This window comes from Aedes aegypti, chromosome 3 (assembly GCF_002204515.2).
Source record: "Aedes aegypti strain LVP_AGWG chromosome 3, AaegL5.0 Primary Assembly, whole genome shotgun sequence".
NCBI classification, from domain to species: domain Eukaryota; kingdom Metazoa; phylum Arthropoda; class Insecta; order Diptera; family Culicidae; genus Aedes; species Aedes aegypti.
In genome coordinates, this window is record NC_035109.1 from 383560259 (window position 1) to 383581578 (window position 21320).

General features: G+C 35.1%; 1 protein-coding gene across 5 annotated transcripts in view; it reads right to left on the reverse strand.

Moving 5' to 3' along the window:
- LOC5566553 overlaps positions 1 to 21320 on the reverse strand; it is a 126697-nt gene that overhangs the window by 64100 nt on the left and 41277 nt on the right. The window contains exon 1 of one of the 5 annotated variants that reach the window (XM_021853256.1): positions 16084 to 16178. The exons of 3 other annotated variants lie outside the window; for them this stretch is intronic. The gene's annotated coding sequence lies outside the window, so the exon portion shown is untranslated. Of the gene's footprint in view, positions 1 to 15726; positions 16179 to 21320 lie in introns of those variants that run through there. One more of the 5 variants, XM_001650880.2, reaches the window with a different exon arrangement.

The following is a 21320-nucleotide window of genomic DNA, read 5'->3' on the forward strand; positions in this document are numbered from 1 at the left end:
CTTCAAACTTAAACAATATTTTTCATATACCAAAAATCCGAATTTTTATGAATGAATTGTGTTTTGGTATACTCAACTATTATACTTGGCTCCAGACCTACCAATCTTTGACCATTCTAAACATTGTTCCTTATTCGTGTGAATTATAATTATTTTGATGGCTTTTTTGTTATAACACCATCGTGCAATAATATAATAGTCGAACGATACTGTATACAGAAAACCGATTACGATTCTATTGATATATTATAAAGATATAGCATGCACAAGGTGTCCACCTTATAAAATGAACAGTCCTTAAGTAAGTTCTACAATAGAGAATGTGGCTACTCTGGTAGGTGATAAATTATTATGAATTTACATTAAACTTGTTCAACATATGATGATTAACGCTTTACAGGAGACTTGACTGTATATCTTTATTTTGCTGGGGATAACACATGTTCACATGTTTATCAATAGCATGAGCAATCATGCATATGAAACGTAAAACCACATCGACTTTGGCCACTCCATAATTTATTAGTAAGTTTAGAGCAGTAGATAAATAGTGCGCTGGCGATCCGATGATTATAGTTCGAGTCTGGTTTGCACCCTATCGGTTTTTTGCGTATTTCCATACTTCCAATACATGCACTTAAAAGGCATATGTGTGGAAGTTTTATTTTTAATGCATGTGTTGGTGATGCACGCACATGAAAAAAAATACACATGCGACATCAACCAGGATCGATCCATGGTTATGAGCGTGAGAACCAAATACTATACCACAGCACTAAACCCGCTTATTGGTATGCGTGGTGCAAAAAGCATATCAAGTTGTACTTCCCCATTTGTACCGTAAAAACTGCTCGACTCAATGACCGGATTATCTGCCTATCAATAGACGCTCAAAAACGTCATGTCGCTCAGAAGAACACTTTTCCGCCATCAATAGACGCAGAAAACGCCTATAATGACGGTTTCAACTTTTGGGTGTACTAATTGTCTTTTCGTTGGTACCCTTATAGACACGGTCAAATGAGAAAAACGTGGAGTGACGGTTCACCTCGCTGTTTAATTTAAAGGCCTACAAGTAGTACGTGCTGGCATGATGACGGTAGAAAAAAAATGGTTTGTAGCATCGTACCAACATCGTTGGTTGACGCACGAATATGATGTCGGTCGAAGATCTGATGATAATGGAATATGGGAGCGTCTGGAACATTGTCTGATCTGCGACAATGGGCCTAATAGTTATCTGTGTTGAAATTTTTGATGTTGTTGCGAGCAGATGATCATTTATTATTCTGATATGGAGATGTGGCTGTTACTAACTGGCACAGTCTAGTGGTAGTAATTGACGATTCGTTCACGCTTTGGTATGTCGAAAGGTTTGAAATATTCAGTTGATCTCGCAGGAAATGATTTTATCTTGTACAAGTTTGCATCAGAACAGAAAGATGGTCTATTTCAATCAAAAATGAAAAAAGTCTAACCAAAAATGCTTATTTTGATAAATTTATTGATATAAGCTTTGAAATACTTGCCAATCTGAAAGAAATCCAACACATTTTCAGTAAATCTCCATTTTCTTTTGCAGGTTCAAGCCTTTTTCAATTCACTTCATCATAGTGGCTTTCTGAAGGTTTTTTTTCTCCTCTTTGACATTGCAGGCTCTTTCAGGTTAGTTTTTAAGTACATAATTCCAAATTTTCAAATTCTGTAACAAGTAAAATGGTAGAATGTATTTTTTATACTACGAATGATCCAATATTCCAATAAAATCCAATAACTTATTGATCTCCAAGTTTTCCCTACATATCCTGAAGTAATTTCCCCATGCGATAAAAATTAGTGAAACAATAGTCATCTAACAAAAACTCATAAGTAAAATGTTTGAAATATTTTCATCAGTAATTTCTGAATTAGATTCCAATTGAAATTCTCGAAGTGTATCTTTGAGAACTTCAAGATTATTTCACCCGATAGCAGGGCCGGATTTACAAATGTGGGGGACCGAGGCCATTGTCTCGTGGGGACCCTTTTCCCAGAAAAATATTTTGATACTTTGGATGAGGCTATTCAGCACGTTCTTAAGAATTTTGTCTCACATGTCTCGAGGGAAAACTTCAAGAAATTCACTGGATACAAGGAGATTCCTTACCAATTCTCCCAGAAATTCTTCAAGCAATTTTTTATAGTATGCTTAGAGGATTTACTCCAGCAAATCCTTGAGCAGTAGTTTTGGTGCTACCTTCAGTAGTTTCTTCAGGGGTTATCCCGATTTTTTTTTTCAAAGGCTATACTAGGAGTTCATTAGGCGGCGTCCATTTATTAATCTTGAAGGATATACTAGGGAAATCGATGGAAGAATCACCTAACAATTCTGGAGGACCTATACCTTGAAAAATGTCTAAAAGAATATTTGTAGAAATTCCTGAGTCTCTTCGGTAATTTCTATGATTATCCTTGAAACAAATCTTGGTTATATTATTGAGATATCCTTACTGAAATTCTTGAAAAAATCGTTAGGAAAATTCTTCTTCTCCACAGGAAATAATCACTAAATGAACTCTTGGAGAAAACTTCGGAATAGTCTTTGGGAAAATACCTCAATTCTCACGAAATTCCTAGGGAAAATCATGAACAAATGCCTACAGAAATAAATCAGTAACATTGTCGTAATGTCACGAGAAATAAAAAAAAAAACAAAAAGAGAAATGCCTGGCCTGATTTTGATGAAGAATAAAACTCTTATCTTCTGGTTCCTATTAGGTTACGTTTTGTTTTTCTGTTTCATGTTTGTTTCATTTTCGATCTCTTTATTTTGTTCCTGTCTGGTCACTTTTTGGTCTCTTTTGTCTAGCTAGAGGTCTCTAAAGTTACAATATTCAAGGCACCCATACACTACTAGCCTTCCATTGTGATCGAAAGAGTCATTTTCAAAAGAAATATTTAAATAAATAAAATAAAATTCGAATCTAATCTTGAGAAAGCTTTCGTTATAGTTAGAAAATTGTTAAGTAGCAGAGGGGCCATGGCCCTCTCGAAACCCCCCCACACCCCCCCCCCCCTTCCGTGAATGCACCAAGCTCGAGAGTAAATATCGAAATACCCCAAATTTCATTTGGATTTTCACTCCCAAGCGACATTTTTCAAAAACGTGTTTTAATATACCACAGATAAGCAGACGTAAGACTCAAATTATTTTCATCGTATAGCAACATCACGCATTAATCTAATATTAGGTCGTTTGCCAACAGCTCAATCGTGGCAATCTTATAACTCTTGTTTGATTTTGACGTTTGTTCAATAACGCCATCTAGTTGTCGGTTGCGCAAACACAGTAGCAGTAGTATTGAGTGTTAATGTTCATGTGACTATGCTTAAATGTCTCGTCTGTTTATCTGTAAAAATTCCTCAAAAAATTCTGAATTAGGCGAAGCAATGGAAAGCTTTTCTGTACTACGAGTGATCCTTTTGTTAACATTGGGGCAGTTCAAATTACAAAAAAGTTTGAAAATCAAATCTTTCATATTATCACAGCATCCTTTTGATAAAACTAGTATTCTGTGAAATTTTCAGAAAAAGATTTTAAGGTGGCCGGAAGACGATGTAGGGTCATATGGAAAAAAAAATCCAAGCATGTTGATGCTGTAATATAAGTACAGATTTATCATCTCATAAAGAAAACTTATTGTTCAAACCGGCAATAAAGGTAGTTGCTGAAGAGCGCAGTTCGATCCGATGGATAAGAGAAGATACATTCATGAATTTGTTTGCTATTATTTGGCTACTTGTGAGAATATCGTCCGGCAAATTTCCGCTAATATTTCATGCAAAATTTGCTCGAAAAGAATTTGTTTCTTCAGCTACTTTCTTTTATTACAGTTTAAAAAAAAATAGTTCTCGCTATGAGTTGATAAGATTGTACTCATATTACAGGACTAAAGTGTTTAGAATTTATTTTCAAAATTACCCCATAGTTTTTTTTTTCATATAAACATACATCGTTTCTGGGTCACCTTCGAATCAGTACCGGAAAAGCTAAAAATTTCACGGAACTCTTTTGTTAACGTAAAGTTGCTAAGTAAGACATGGGAGATTGGGTTTTCAAACATTTTTGAATTTGAGATACCCTAGTCTACTATCAATTCACAGAAACCAACAAGTAATAGTAGCATAAAAGTCATTTGGCGTAACGGCCATTTGGAAAAATTGCTATTTGGCATAATTAGAATTATAGTTCTTTTTTCAAAATATGGTTGTTATTGATGAAAAAATGTTATGCCAAATAACCGTTATGCCAAATATCCTTTTTTGTCAAATGGTGTTATGCAAAATGCTGCTACAATTGTGATTTTTAATACGAAATGTGCTAATATGGTCTGATATGAGTTAGTCATTTATGGCCCGATTTGAATGAAATTTTCACAGCACTTCAGACGTAACTTGAATTTGAACATTTAGTTATGAGTTTTTTGTTTGTTTTATAAGTTCAAAAGCAATAACGGTTGCCTTTTGATCAAAGTTCGGTAAAAAATCAAAATAAGTTCTAGTAATCTCTTAAAAGAACTTGCAGGGAAAATTTGTTCAAAATTTCGTTGGAAATAATAGAATTTCCAATAAAACATCTCAAGTGCATAATGCAAAGGTTGATCGTGCATGTGTTAAGAGGAAAAAATAAGAGTGGCATTACAAAAGAATCCATATGCTCAGGTTGGATTTGATTCCAGACTCTTGTAAACTGAGAAACTTGGTGAATTCAATCCAAACTTAAGAATGAATTTCAACATCCTGTTGAAAATTTAAGGTAAGGCAAATAGATTGTCTATATGTTTTTTTTCGATACACACTAACAATTTTGTACTTCAAAAAATGTTGTACAAGATACAAGATAGATTCAAGATTATTCAATATAGTATATCCTATTACAAAAAGTTTAAAATACTGCTATAGGTGATTTTTAATGTTTGAACATTTGATATAAAAGTTTTAGTCTTCAATCAGTTGAGAATAAAAAAATCTCATGATTAAGAAAATATATAAATTTTCATCAAGTGTCTAGTGCTCCAAATATGATTCATGCCAAAACGATAACGATGATTTGACAAAACAGTGTGACCTCGTTTGATCACATCGTTTTACATCAATTTCAATTTCCGATTTGAGAGCATCACACCGAAAATATCTCAGTACAATACATGCTCCCTGGCCTCTGTATCGATGTGATCAATTCTACGCGGTGGAAATGTGTCGAATGCAGCATGTGTAGCAATGCCGTTAGACGACAAGAGAGCTAATTACTTTCGGTCGATGAGGAAAAGCAAACCCAGTCGGTAAGGAATGGAATAAGCTCCGAGCTCTGCGCTACAGACGATCTCGAGTATCACGGATATACACTACCGTGCAAAAGTTCGGGGTCACCCTCTAAAATCATATAAAAGTGATAACAAATCTTCGAGCTTTTTAGTGGATTACATTTTGCTTACAAAAATTAAAACCGAATTAAGTACTCTACAATTGAAGTTCAGCTAGAGTTTGTATCCTTTGACAGATACGCGTATTTTGAACTCAACTGTAAGGCCGTTTTCAAAGTCATGTATTAGACTCACTTTTGGTCGAGTCCCCAAACTTTTGCACGATGACTTGAATGGCAATTTTAATAATTTTGAATAGTTTTCAGATTTTTTGCGTCAGTATTCTTGAAGTCCTATATAAAGAATAGAAGATTTTGGCTTCAATGTCGTATTGATTTCAAGTTTTGGCCAATCGAATGTTAAGAAAATTAGCTATGTTTTAAGTGTAATTTTTGACTTCACAAAGTTTCGTAAGCAAAATTTGAAAATTGTTTTGTTAAAATACCCACGCAATTAGATTGAGTCATTGCCCATCGAATGAGCCACTGAGAGTTTTAATTAGACGTATAATCACAGAGATATTGACGAAAAACTTTTGTGTGTTTCTTAGGGGGTGGCCCAACCTTTTGCACGGAAGTGTACTTCACCAATTCGGGAGGAAACCAAAATGATGAAACCGGGAACTGATCACTGCGCGCATCGAGCTGTTGTTGCGGAGATAATGGGTGAGTAGGTTGACGCCGCCGCCAATCCAGTGGCAAATGGACAGGCGAGTGGTGGGGTTCCAGAAATGTAAGCACCTCCCCCCCAGCATAATGGGTTCGATTTGGGGAAAAATGCTGTACAATTGAAAATGATTACCAGGGCCGATCGCCGCTCTAAGGAGAGGCTCGCGCCCGCTTTCCGCAAGTTATTGAACGATGGAAGATGATGATGCTGATGGGAGATTTCCGATTCGTTTGTTGTCGGTGGCTTTGCGCTCACATTTCTCTTTTTTTCCCTACGTGGGAATCGATCGGACAGGGCTGTTGAGTGATGGTCAGTTACCAATCTTTGTCCGACGACGACGTGAGATAAATGACTGCTCAAGTGAGAAGTCATCTGTCATACCCACCGAGGAGGATCCAAACGTTCCATCCGTCATTGATTTCTTTTCGGGACTGAGGTGTACGGCGATAAATGTTTAAATCAATTTATAACAGAACTGTGCTCTACCGCAGGAAATGGTTCATTGCGGGAAGTTTAATTGTGAAGTGGGTCATAGATCCAATTTGTGCAAACCGATCTCTTCCGGAGGTTATGCGAATCGCACTTGATTGCGGTAATCATTTTTTAGCACTGCCCAGTTCTACAATGGATCATGGTCAATCTTAATTATCGGGCGCTTTGATCGTCGGAAAATTGAAAATCTCGACCGTGAGAAATACAACGTGAACGGTTTATATGAAAAAGAACGTTCTGCAACAAATAGTTTCTTTCCTCGTTTTATACGTACCATAACGATCTAGCACCACAAATCATCAATAATCGTTCGCATATCATCCAAATCTTTCTGAAACAACAATTGAAATTATCTTCATTCAACCATCTAACGGGTCACTAAAGAGATAAATACCTCTTGACACCTGTACCGAATCGAGCTGTCAAAACAATGCCTCAACTTTTAACTCTAAGGTCGCTATTTCTCATAGTACATTGTTACACCTTAAGAACAGACAACCTTAACAAGTGTCGTTATTGAATAATCTTTTAGCTCTTGTCAGGTAGTAGCTCATTTTCGTTGTCTATTCTATTGCCCCAGTTCACATCCGAATTCAATTGTTCGACGTATACCATCCTCCAAATTCAACTAACATCGACAATTTTATGATCATACCCTTGACAAACCCAACTGTCTATTTATAGCTAGCGGTCGCAACACGCTTTCCTTTATGTTGGCGTGATCATATCTGTTTCGGGTCTAACAAGCTCGTTAATCGACTGCATGTTTCATGAGGTGGTTGGAACTTGACCGACTCCAATTTCTTTTTTTCTTTCGAAAAATCATGGAGACATTGTTAGAGTAATTACCATCATCATCATCATCACCACCGCCGCCGGCAGCATAGTCAAAATTGAGTTCTCTGTTTGTTGATCGGGTAGCATAATTTTCTCACCAATTTTGAGGAACTTTCTGTCAGCATAACACTAACTGGTGCTATTATTTAGTCCCTTCTCAAGTCAATTTGGTTGTTATAAAACTCTATATGTATACGTAACAGAGATTGATGCCACACGACCGACACACATTAGTTATAGTTTTGTTGATGAATTTTCTAGCTTAATCTGTTTGTAATTGGCTTTGAACGAAAAAAACAGTTCCATCTCTATTTGAGTTAGTTTTCTTCCATATTAATGTTTAATTCTTAATACTCATATATAGGTGTGTCTAGAGGCGATTAAAAAAAAACACTGTGTATAATGTTTAGCACTTTAGCGATGATACATTGTAGCCAGAATTATAATGATGATTACAATTATCATTGGCGTAGCTAGGATTTTTTTCTGGAGGGGGCCTAGGGGGGGCCTAGCAAATACTTGTTTTTCAGAAGTAATGTTGGCCCCAATAATCATGGTTTTCACAAATTTCCTAGTTTTAACAGAAATGTATTGATTTTATTTATTTGTCGTGGCACATAGGTAAATTTCAATTTTCGATACGGAAATCATTGATTCTTTTTATAATCCGGTGAAAAATCCTTCAAGAATTCTAGCACAAAAAGAACTTACAAGGAATGCCCTTTGTGATTCTTCTACGATTTTTCCGGTATTCAACCATGTTTTTTGAAGAGATTCCTCTGAGAATTCCTCCGTGAATTTCATCATGATAATTTTCGTACTCTTCAGCGCTTTCTTCAAGAACTCCCTAACCAGTTTTCACTGAGTTTGTCCTGGGACTCCTACGGAAAATCATTCCCAGAGTTTCTGATCTCACTAAAAAGTTTCACGAAGAATCTTTTTCGAATCGTTTGAAAATCTCATGAAGTATTCCGCCATAGAACGCTTTAGAAATTATTTTAATAATTTCTCCTGTAAGGTCTTCTACGTACTTATTAAATATAAATTCCAATGGATAGTTTAATATATCCTGTTCATTAAAATTTTTTTAAGGATTTTCAAGAATTACTGAAGGATTTCTCCAAAAAAGAGTATAAAGCAAGATTCATTCCACGAATTTTTCATAGAGTTTGCTAACAGCTTTTACAACTTTGCAACTTGCTAAACTGTCTCTACAAGATTGAAAAAATCTCAGCAAAGATTATTCAGACTTCCTGCAAAAAAAAATGATTCTTCCAGGTGTTACTCTAAGGATTCCTCGTAATATTCCACAAGCAATTAAAAACATCAATTGGGAGAATGTCATTCATGATTCTCAAAGAAATTCTTCGCAGATCTATTGGCATTTTTAACAGATATTTATTTTAAATTTCATATAAATCAAGAAGCAACATCCCGCATTCTTTCAAAACTCTCTCGAAAATATGTTTTCTTATTTTTCAAAAATGCCTAACTAAGAAATGTTTGAAGTGCTCCAACATTCAATAAAGTTCTTAGCGGAATATGTCCAACTGTTCTTTCAAAAACTCTTCCGCAACGATATTCATAGATTTACCGAGTAATTTGTTCATGGATATCTTAGAGAATTATATTATTGTTTCCCTAAGATTCTCCAAAAAAAATACCAGATTTCGTTCCCAGAGATGTTTTTTTCGAGCGATTAATTTTCCAAAGATTTTTTTCTACCGCACTAACGATTTTTTAAATAATTTTTTGTTGAAGAAATTTTCATTAGATTTTTGCAATTCATTCTTGAACTCCTTAAAAAATTTCTCCAGAAGTCCTTTGAGGTTCTAGAAATAACTCATTTTTTTCCGAATGGTAATCTTATTCCCATAAAGGAAGTGTACCAGTTATGGTCATAGTGGTTCCCTATTTGGCATATGTGAAATTTCTATAACTTTCACATTCTAAATCTTTTTGGATGTTCAACCATCAAGATATATCGTAAACCTTACTACTACAACACACAACATCTTTCAAAATGTGAAAACATTCAAGTAATCCCGTATGACGAAATAGGGAACCACTATGTCCATAACTGGTACACTTGCCCTAACATTTCAAAAAAATTTCCACTCTCCATATTTGGTTCAAATCTCAATATTTTTAGGGATTGCTTTACAAATTTCTCTACAAAACACTCCATATCTGATTTCCAGAGAAATACAACCTACATTTGAAAGAACTTATTGAACTTGTTAGTATTTTTTCAATGCATCTTTAATATAATTCGGAAAAAAATACTAAATTCCAGTCGTAAAATGCAAAAATTAAACCGTAGAATTTATAATAGAAAATTGTTGGAACAGATGGATATTTTACTGAAAGTATTTGTAACTAAAATCTTATTATTATTTTATATAAACTCATGATACTATGTTTCATGATACTATGGTGAACATATTGAAGTGGAAAGGACCCAATTCCTCATGAACTTCCAGAAATCAGGAACCATACGTATAAGAATTCTGCCATTTTTCAGAACTGTCACAATTTACCATTTTCAGATTCTTTAACATGTTGTTTCCTAGAGTATGAAAAGATATTTATACGAAGTTCCTTAAAACATCATGCAAAAGAAGGAGAAACAACAAAATGTTGAAGCAGGTAGAACAATAGATCAGCAATGGTACAATAAAAAAATATAATCTTTTCTTTAGAGGTGAAATTATAGAAAAGTTAAAACCTCTCTAATGAATTTACAAATAAAACACAAAATTTATCAAAAAGTTTCATCAGAATCTTCTTTCAATATTATCCTTAAAGTCTATTCTTCCGTGACTTCTGGTTTTCTAGAATTCTGCCAGAAAGCCTTTAGAAATTCAGCCCTCGTATCGCACAAAAATTTAAACCAAGAATATGGATTCTGATAATAATTTGTAACATTATTTCTAGAGATTTGTTTTAAGGAAGATCAATACAAATTTATTTATGAATATCTTAATAATAATGTGAAGGGGAAAATTCTCAGCTATTTTGTTATATGTTTCTCTACAGATTCCTCTACCGCTATTCTAGTGCCTGAAGCAAAAGTTTGACTGAGGATTTTCAACAAATTTCCTCTGAAGATTCGAAGGCAAGAGACATTTCAAAAACAATTTTGCGTCTAATTCTTGAATAATCTGGGGATTTGAAGCAAAATTTCTAGAAAAAAACATAGAAGAATTTTTGATGTAATACGTGATAGATTTTGGAATTGAGGATTTATTAGGCGCTTTCGATGAACTTCGTAGAAGAATTAGTAATAACATTTTTGGGAAAACTAATTAAAGAAAAAAAAATACTAATTTAACTTTAACACTTCACTTCACTTTTGCAAAAGATAAAATTAAATACTAAAAATCACTAGTAAGGCGAGCAAATACCTCTAAACTCTAATATGATGCTTATCTTGACAGATAGGCCTATTTTGTTTGCGACTTACAGACTTCTTCAGTGCCGAGTGCTCGACTGTAGTGTAGTATTTAAAGAAATTCACAGACAAATTAGTAGTAGTGAAATATCTCAATATGAGATTTGACAGGATCAATTATTTTTCTGGAGGAATTGCTAAGGAAAACTGAACTTTTGATAGATTGAATACAATTTTTTTGGTAAATCCAGGTACATATTCCAGGATCAATTTGCTAATAAAAAGCGGACATAGCAGGAATTTCACTAGGAAGAATTCGCTTTGAAAGTATGGACAGGTCCCACAATATGCTTTGTGCAATTCCCAAGAGATATAAATAATCATATTTAACATTTAGTTTCTCAATATGCATCTTATTTAATGATTTTTAGCTAAAAAACATGAAGATTCATGCCCCACATGGTATGCCCTCGAAATCTGTTCCAGATGAGTGAAGAATAAGAATAAGATGAGTGAATTGATTTATACTAATGATTCATAATGCAGTTAAAACATTATAGTTTTGTCTACTAATAATATTCCACTGCATTTTGGTCCAGAAAGCAGTTTTACATGGAAAGATGCATTTTGAGCTTGTAGTCTATGAAACTCGAGCTTTTAAAAAAATCATAATTTGATGAGTGAAGAAACTCGCTATCTCTTTCAGGTAGGGAATTATTGTTGTTTTCCTGATTGGGGCATCTCTGATTGGGGCAAACATAAAAATATTGTTTGACGGCGTTTGAAAGGCAATATAAAATTTTATGTTATGTCGGAAATCACAGATGTGTTATTTTTGTAATTTGTATTTTTAATTTGGATTTTTCTAAAAGTTCTAATAGTTGTTCATAGACTACTTTGACGAGAAGTAAATACCGTAAAACGGGGTATCTTTGATAATGCGGGTAACTTTGATAGTAACCCACCACATACTAAACGAAATATCATAATTTCTGTTAAACAGTTAAGCAAAACGAATGTAAAACTAAAGAATATTAGTATGACACTTCATGTAAGAGCGGTTTTCACTTGAATCAAGAACATTTGAGGCTTTTTAAACGAATATCAAAAATTGACACAATTTTAACATTTTCGAAACGTATACAAACAATCTGTTCTACGATCACTAATGATGTAGTTTTGAATAGTTGGCCACTTATCTTTGACAGCCTAGTTATCATAGAACTTGAAAACGGTGTCAAATTCTTTTAGCGAAAAGCATTTTCACAAACTGGGACCATTTTTGTAATCTAAGTCAGAAATTTCCATATAACGTTAAACGCCTAGAGGTATGCAATGCCCTACAAATGTTACGTAATTCATTCAATTTTGTTCGATTTATACTCCATTATCAAAGTTACCCCAAAACAGAAAGCCGACTTTCGATTGTATGATATGTTATATATCCTTTTAAAATAAATCTTTTGGCAATCTATCAACTGCAATCGATAGCTAGGATGCCTGTACTTGTTTTAAAAATGTAAATTATAATTCTTTGGAACAGCATGTATCAATATTCAAGTTTGCTTCGAAAAAACTATCAAAGATACCCCGTTTTACGGTATTAGAGAAACTATAGTTAGAAAACATGTTTTTCTTGGACAACCCTACGATGATTGAGGAAAAATGCTCTAAGTTGGTCAAATTTTGAGCTTCAGGAAATGTTTTTCTGCAAAGTTGATTCAAATTTGACTTTCAACAAGTTTGCCTAAGAGTATATATCATTACTTTTTGCAAATAAGAAAGTTGATTATATTATTTATGTTATATTGTGCATCACCCTAGCTTTAGATAACACCGAGTAGAAACCTACATTTTTTTATTAACAATTTCGTAGAAGAATAATAAAAAATACATACGATACAAATGTTCAAAATAGTTCTATTAACTATCTCTTAAATCCAAATTCTCTTCAAATTTGTTTATGAATGAGTTTTAAAACTTAAAGAAATGCAAATTTGCATGCAAAAAGTTTGTTGGTATATGTTTTATTACAAAAAATGTAGTTTATCTGATGAAAATTCTTTGTTTTTCAAGGTATTTTGTTATAGTAACGAAAATAACACAGCCGTAAATTTTTGGTATAATATACAATTTTGTTTTGTATTTTGAATGCCATCGAAAGATATTGCTATGTTTGCCCCAATCAGAGATATTCACAATCAAAGTAGGCCTGCTTTTTGAGTAAAACAACAATTACTCCCAAACGGAAAGAGATAGCAAGTTCCTTCATTCACCAAAGAATGCATTTTTTGAAGCTCTAATAGTGTTTCATGGACTATTTTGATGAGCTATTATAATTGAAAACGCTAGTACCAGAAATCCAGTTTTGCACGTCAAATGCAAAGCTCATCGTTAGTAGGCGTGTACGTTCACAATTTGAAAACACTGCAACAATTATTATGGACCTTTGCACGGGTTCACTATTTGACGTTTTAGCGGTGCCGTGTTATTTATGTGACCATGGAAACGAGTGAATTCGGAACCGCTCAAACGTCAAATTAGTGAACTCGTGCATCGTTCCATAGGCCTATTCACAAGACGTTTCAAATCAGCTGATCGGGAAGCTTTTTGACAGTTCGTCTATGGAAATGACAGCCTCGTGTTTGCACCGATCCTCCATCGATGTAAACAAATGCATAGATGGACCTGTCACATGAAAAGACCTATACTCTTATTTTTCATAGGCCTTTTCATGTGAAAGATGCATTTGTTTACGTCGGCGGAGGACCGGTTCAAACGCGGAACTGTTATCTCCATAGAAGAACTGTCAAAGTGCTTCATAATCAGCAAATTTGAAACGTCTCGTGAAAAGGCCAAAAGTGGGCATGCACGGGAAAAATCATTGTATTATAATTTTTATAATCCAGATTCTGTACACAGAGAAATCAGATTACCCAAAAAATAAGTTCTTTATACTCAAAATTGGGAAAACTGCTTTTAGTTTATACCCACCTTTGGGTTGTTTTGCTTCTCTCGCAACAGCAATGTTGTCAAAAACAGAGAGAGAGATGCACCGACCCATCGTCAGAATTCAATGGAATAAGTCAAATTTGGGTTTTTTTTTTCGAGTTTACCTAACGTTAAGTTGTTTTTACCCACTACGGAGACTTTGAAAGCTAACGCTGGGTAGATTTTTTTTGCACTGAGTTGTTTGTGTTGCTGTTGTCAAACGGAAACTACCTAGGGTTTATTCACAAATTTCATAACGCCAAAAATCGCCATTCTCGACACCCACCCACCCCCTTGTAACGCTTTTTGTATGAACATTTTACAAATTTTGTATGAGCCGTAACAGGTCGAGGACACCCACCCACCCCCTTCAGCGTTATGATATTTGTGAATGGGCCCCTACTGATAGGAATATGTCAGTTAACCCAAATTTGGGTTATCCCACGGATGAGCCGAATTGCGTCAAAAGAAGTCAAAGTTGGGTTGATTTGTGGCTCCATGTACACCACTCACGAGACTATCATTGGCATCAGGCAGTGGACATGCCCTATATCAACTGCAGCGATTTGCAGTAGACAGGATGTCCCGGGCCCGATCTATCTGAGAAGCCAATCGAGCCCCCTGTCACCATAGAAGATGGTGTCTCCATCGATGTCGATAGCCTGATTGGCATAGAAGAAATAACTGTCAAACAGCTTCCGAATCAGCTGATTTGAAACGTCTTGTGAAAAGGCACACAGATGGATTAGGGCTGAATTTACAAATGTAGGGCCCTGCGGCCAGAGTCTTGTAGGGGACTTTTCCAGAAATATATTTTGATGCTGTATGATGAGTTAAATTTTGAAAATTGTCCACCCATTAAATCAGTGTTATAAAATCTTCTGTCATTTTTAGATTTTTCAGTAATTCTAAATTAGTGCTTTACTGAAACCGACCGAAGGCTTATAAGATAAAATCTCAGCAGAAATGAATCTTGATTTGAAAAATAATGTAATGCGTTATGCCCCCAGCGCAGTGATTATTTTCTGTTTCATTAAATAGAAGACTTAACAGATCCTTTTTCCCATCAAAACGTCGTTTCCTCAGTTTTTCAAACACTGTTCACCATGAACACGCACAATTCGGTCTTCTTCTCGTTTGACATTGACCTAAGCACATCACTGTTTTTTCATCATTGTGTAATATTTACAGCGCTCATAAAATTTAACCCTGTGGTTGTCGTCAGATCTTCATCCACCGCTACATGCAAGATGAACGAGAAGCGTCACACTCGTATTCGTTCGATGCCGATGGTCAGAACTTATTTTTGGACACACAAATCACAACTTTTCACGACATCGTTTTCACTTGGGGCTCTAGCGGTGTTCCACAGGACAACGTGTCGTGTCACATTTTTCATGCTCGAAATTCACCTTGCACTTTGGCAAATAGATACTAAGGAGTGTATCGGAAGCTAGTAGCAAACATTTACAACAATCTCAGAAATACTGAGTTGATCCCTCAAAGAATTCAGTGGTACGGTTTATAACGTATTTACAAGTGATGTATTTCAATAATATGATTTTTTATAATTTTTGAAATAAATTAAACTCAATTCCTTAATATCCCATAAGTCCTTAACCCTCTATTTTATGGTAAATTTTGTTCATTGTTAATCATTGAATCATCAGAAGACACTTTACCTATAAATTCCATTTTGTGCAAGATGTTGTATTTATATTAAGACTGCATATTTTTCATTGTTTTTTATGTTTCATCAAATATTGATAACATAATGGAGATATATTTGAAAATCAGTTTAGAAAAGATCAACTATGCTCTGAGATGTACTATTTTAAATGTTTGCGACTACCTTCCGATACATTCCTTACACCTATACGATTCTTCGATCGTTCTTTGCTCGATGGCAATTAAGAAGCATTTTCACTCTCACTCTGTTACCCGTCGTATTCTAAACCCGCTTCCACTACAACCGCATCATCAGAACCGAACGACTGGCCTCCTGCTGCTGCTCTTGGAATTGCTGCTGCCCGAGGTAGGTTCGGATCAGATTGAAGCACAGCACGAAATAGGTGAACACCTCGAACGTCAGACAGAGCAGGATGTGGATGATTTCCAGTTGGTAGTTTCCCATTTGGTTTGCTTTAGGTGCGGCAGAACTTCCTGCACTCTTCAAACTTTTAGAGGTTGGTCGATCTTCTCAGGAGATTGAAGGCGTGCGCGCGCAATCCGCGTGCTTTACTTGACCGAGTTGAGCGTCGACGAGAGTCAAAAGTGCGTTACCGTACTTGTACTTACACGATCGCGAGTTACCACCGATCCTCTTGGGATGCCCGGCTTAAACTGCCGAGCGGTTAAAGGGAAATCTCGAGATCAAGTGGTGACAGCACCGGTGGTGGTGATCTCTTACTGCGAGATCTCGTTCGTTGTTCGGTGTAGCGCGTTCTGCTCAGGCAGATGTTCTCAATTTTTTCTTTAGAAACATTGTGATTCGAGAAGCCTTGCAACTATAAAACTGTTTTGGGACATTATTTTGAGGATGGAGTTGAATAAAATCGACGAATATATAGTATTTTCGCTCTCTCATAATTAAAAATAATCATAACATTGAAGGTCTACAACATTGAACAAACAAAACGTCCCATGTTTCCATCGAATAACGGTTGAGGAATAAGATTATTTAGAGTTAGAATCACATTGAATTTTGATGAAATTTACATTATATCCGTCATTCGACGGAATGTTCTTAACCTGTAAAGGCCTGAGTGAAAGCAAAAATACTGAAACTCTCACCACTCAGAAAGTACTTCATGGATGTCTATATTTTTGGCAGGCTATTTTCTGGGACATTCTAAGTTATTTTCACTTATTTGCAATGACAATCATTTTAAGTTGCATAAATCATTAAGATTTTATATTCAACACTATAAATAAAGAGTTTTTGACCGTTTTAGAATGTACCGGATGTGGTCACTCGGACGTAATAGCTGGAAGAACCGGCTATATATTTGTTGGATACTATACCGTTTCAGTCCTAGAAAAATAGATATCAAACATAATACTTCCCAAAATTGCGCTTGACACAGATGTTTCGATGTCCTTGAAATGGCCATTTCTTCTTCTTCTTAGCATTACTTCCTCACTAGGGCAGAGCCTGCATTTCTCGGTTCAGTGTTCTTATGATCACAGTTATTAAGCTTTCTTTGTCAAAGTTGCTATTTTTCGCATTCGTATCTCGTGTGGCAGATACGATGATATTCTATGCCCATAAAAGTCAAGGAAATTTCCATTAACAAAAGATCCTGGAGCGACCGGAATCGAACCCAGACACCTTCAGTATGGCTTTGCTTTGTAGCTGCGGACTGTAACCAATCGAGTAAGGAAGGCCCCATTTGAAATGGCCATTTGGATCAATCAATTGTAGGAAACATGGATATCCAATAGGGTCCTAAAATGTTTAATGGAAGAGCATGTTACTGCAACTACTTAAGCAATTTTTCCCGTTCAAATAACGGATATATCATATAAAAACTTTAATTTAAAAATTGGATCTATAAATGATCCCTGACACTTGCGATCATGTTTGACGTTCGCTTAGTCGACAAAGATAGTAAACATGTGTTTTTGGCCTAAACTTGAGCGTTTGGCATTAAAATTGGGACAGGGCTTTAGGACCCTATTCAATCGTTTCTCGAAGGTTCATACTGATGCGTTTTTCTTAAAATTCCTTGAGATAGTGGCCACATAACTGCAAATGCTAAAAACTATCTGTGACTTAAGTAGATGAAAAAACCGAATTTAGTACTATACCATTTAATTCCACTAGAGTTTGTATCCTTTGACAGATACGCGTATTTCGACCTCAACTGTAAGGCCGTCTTCAGTGTCGTGTACTAGACTCGACTTCGAAGTCATTTGCCTACCTACAAGAGCACAAAAGCACAGCACCCTTTTCTCTCAACCTCAACCTTAACTTTCCCGAACTCCTATGGCCACTTTTAGAAACTAGATATGTGTATAAGTATACAGACAAAACATAATTGAAATCCGTTCAGTATTAGCTGAACAGTGACAGTTTTAGTTTTTATTCGTTCACTCAGGCCTATACGGGTTAAGTCTTTCAAGCAAATGTCCCTTCGACCAAATGGAATGCAACGACATTTGGCCGAATGACGTTTAGTGGAAAGTATGTTCGGTCGAATAGAATTTTCGTCGAATGGACCTTTAGTCGAAATTCATTTAATTAGGAAGGATCTGACATTTGGTCCAGTGTTCGACCATCAAGACATATGCTTATCCAAAGAATGCAGTTTAACTAGAAGTTAGATGAAACTGACTAGTCATTCATACCGTTCAAAGTCATGTTCAAAAATTTAAAAATTTTCATTGGACTAATGCTTACAATTTATGACTTTTTTGTAAACAAAATCATATTCAATAAATCGTAATACAGTGCTTTTCATAATTATATGACCACCCATATTTTTTCGTTTATAGGAGATTATGAAGGAAGCTGATGAATGAAAATTAATTAGTGGATTATTATTTCATCACAATTAATATTAAGAGTACAATGGACCAAAGTGGTAAAAATGCTTTTCAAAAAGATATGACCATTTTTAGAAAAATGGTTTTCTATAAATATTGTTTTCAAATTTATTTGAATTGATAAAATTATTGCGCATTGCTTAAAATTTAATGGTGCATTGAATTTTCCGATAACAGTATGCCTAGCAAAATAAATAAAAATCGATAAAAATGATTAAAAACACAAAATTTGCAAGAAAATTAGAATATATGATCAATAATGTCTCAAACAAACTATAAGGCAAAAATATTGAAACAAAAGATGATTGCTTAGAATATTTACATAACCTTCACGAGAATACTATATGTATAAATTCGAAATTTATAAGCATGAGCATGAGATTTCTTGAATTTTCATAAAAAAGCAAGGTACAAGTGTTTAGATTAGCTATTATTTTGCGTAATCAGCTAGATATTATTACAAAAGAGTACGACAACACTGCTTTGCTCTTGTTATAACAATACTATCAATAAATTTCAAAAGGGAACTGCCAAGACTGTTTTTAACTCTACCCTTAATTATTTACTATTAGAACTGCTTTATCTAACTAACAATTTTGAGTAGGTGGTCATATTATTTTGAAAAGCTGACAAGCATATCCATAATATCCATGATACTAGCATTGGTGAAATAATTTTCGACAAATCAATTCATATTTGTGGCCCCTTACTATATTAATAGATGCCAGATTTTTCTTAATTCATTTTTTCCTGTATCTATACAAAAAGTGTGGTCAAATAATTTTGAAAAGCAGTATATGTCAATCAATGTGTAACAAAATGACTAGCAAGCCACTTTACTAATGCTTTGAAAGGATTATAAATTCAAAAAGTTCAACATTACCAAGACCGTGGTTTATTGTTTCCCGTAAGGAACATTTCAAAAGAATGATGGTATTTCGAAAGAATAATGAGTCCAAAAAAAACAGCTTAATACTTAATCAATGTGTACTAAAATTACTTTCAAAATATAGACAGAGTTTATAAAGTTAAAGGAAAAGATAGTTTTGATCTGGGGGTGCGAACTAGATATCAACAAGCAGCCAGGCTGCTTTCAAGCTAAAATTTTCATCAAAATTATTCGAGTCTGCCTAGGAGTGTGCTGCCATTACTTCGTCACGCTAAAATCTGCAATGCATTTTATGTGACACAAAACTGTTAACTGTTGAAAAAAACGTTTACTTGGTCTTATTGATGCCTAAGTTTTTCAGAACTTTTGCGAAATATATTTTTAACTAACATACGGTCAGAAACTATTTGATTCAGATAATTTATTGAAATTATTGCCTGCATCAAACTGCAGAAGCTTTGTGTGAAGTATTTAAGTGTGCATCTTGAAAATGGTTTCCTGCGAAACATGCAAACAAACAGCGGTTAGCACTGGTAGAAAAATTTGTGTTCAAATTGAATGACTAAAATGTTGAAAACCGCACCCCTCAGGTTTTAAACAAGGCAAACAAAGCCTAACATTTAAATCATTGAGCGATGCAATTACATATGAGCTTGAGCTTGATTTGCCACTCGGGGCTGCTATCCCAGTATCGCCAGATCAGCTGAACTTACACAATGAATCAACCAGATGACTGCTTGGTATTAAATGACACCCTCAGTGTATAAATGCTGGTGATCTTCTATTTTAGGCAACAATGGCACCTGCCACGTCAGAATGCAGACCAATGAGGGAAGGAGGGTGAATTGATAATGCATTTAAAACTGACCCACTGTAAACTGGATATACCCCTGCATTTATGCCAGTTCATGCGAGATGGTGTAGGGTTGGTAATTTTATGATAGAGAGGCTTGCTGTTTGTTTAACACAGTTTGTAATAAACATTTGAAAGAAATCGCTTATAACAAATTTTGTTATAATTCAGTTACGGAAAATAACAAAATGGGTTATATGAAGATGAAAAAACCGAATTTAGTACTATACCATTTAATTCCACTAGAGTTTGTATCCTTTGACAGATACGCGTATTTCGACCTCAACTGTAAGGCCGTCTTCAGTGTCGTGTACTAGACTCGCCATGAGTCGAATCGAGTCATGGAATATCGGCTCATGGTGGTTTCACTGTATTTTATTCTAAAATCACAATAACTTGAGAACGGGTAGAAATAGGTAGGAAATATCGGAGTGTATAGTTTTGAGAAAAACGGCATTAGATACAAACTAATGTAGATTCGCCATGTTGTTATTTCTCTTAATTGATATCTTACTGTTGATCCTTGTTATTTGATGAAACTTTTTTGTGGATATCATTTTAATCAAATGCGTCTACGCGATTTGTGTGTTGAGCTGATTGGGAACCCCTGTCCCATACGCACCAAAAGCAACGAGCGGATGAGAAGAATGATTGTTGGTAAATTACCCTAGAAGACGGGAGCACACCCAGCCAATGTCGAGAAGAGCGTGAGAGGCGGGAACCGACTAAGATCTCCGGCTTTCTACGATAGGTGCACAAGAGGGAAGGGTACCTACTGAACAAAAAAATGCTGCATACATAATGCAACGAACATGAACTAGCCGAAACGATGAATGGGAAAAGATCGAATTTGGGACCGGAGATTAAAGCGATCTTTTCGACCAGAAGAAAGCGACGAGTATAGGAATGCTGGCGCATAGGCTTGTTACGAGATGCCACTGTCGTGAACTGGTTTCAAATTGGATAACTTTGAAGAATCATACAGTGAGGTTTTCGACAAATTGGTAAGTGCGTGACTGACGTGAGGATAAAAGGAAGTGAAAAATAAGAAATAACAAAGTGGCCACTTTGGGGCTTGGAATGTGTTTTTTGTTGGTCTATTGTTTTAAAAACAATAGATAATAATGATTTGAACACCCTGATTAGGTGTAATGTACTTATACATGCATTTGCAGTCAACTAGTATATAATATTTAGCAGGAAAGAAATTCACAATGTTTGAGAATATGAATTAATAATCGATTT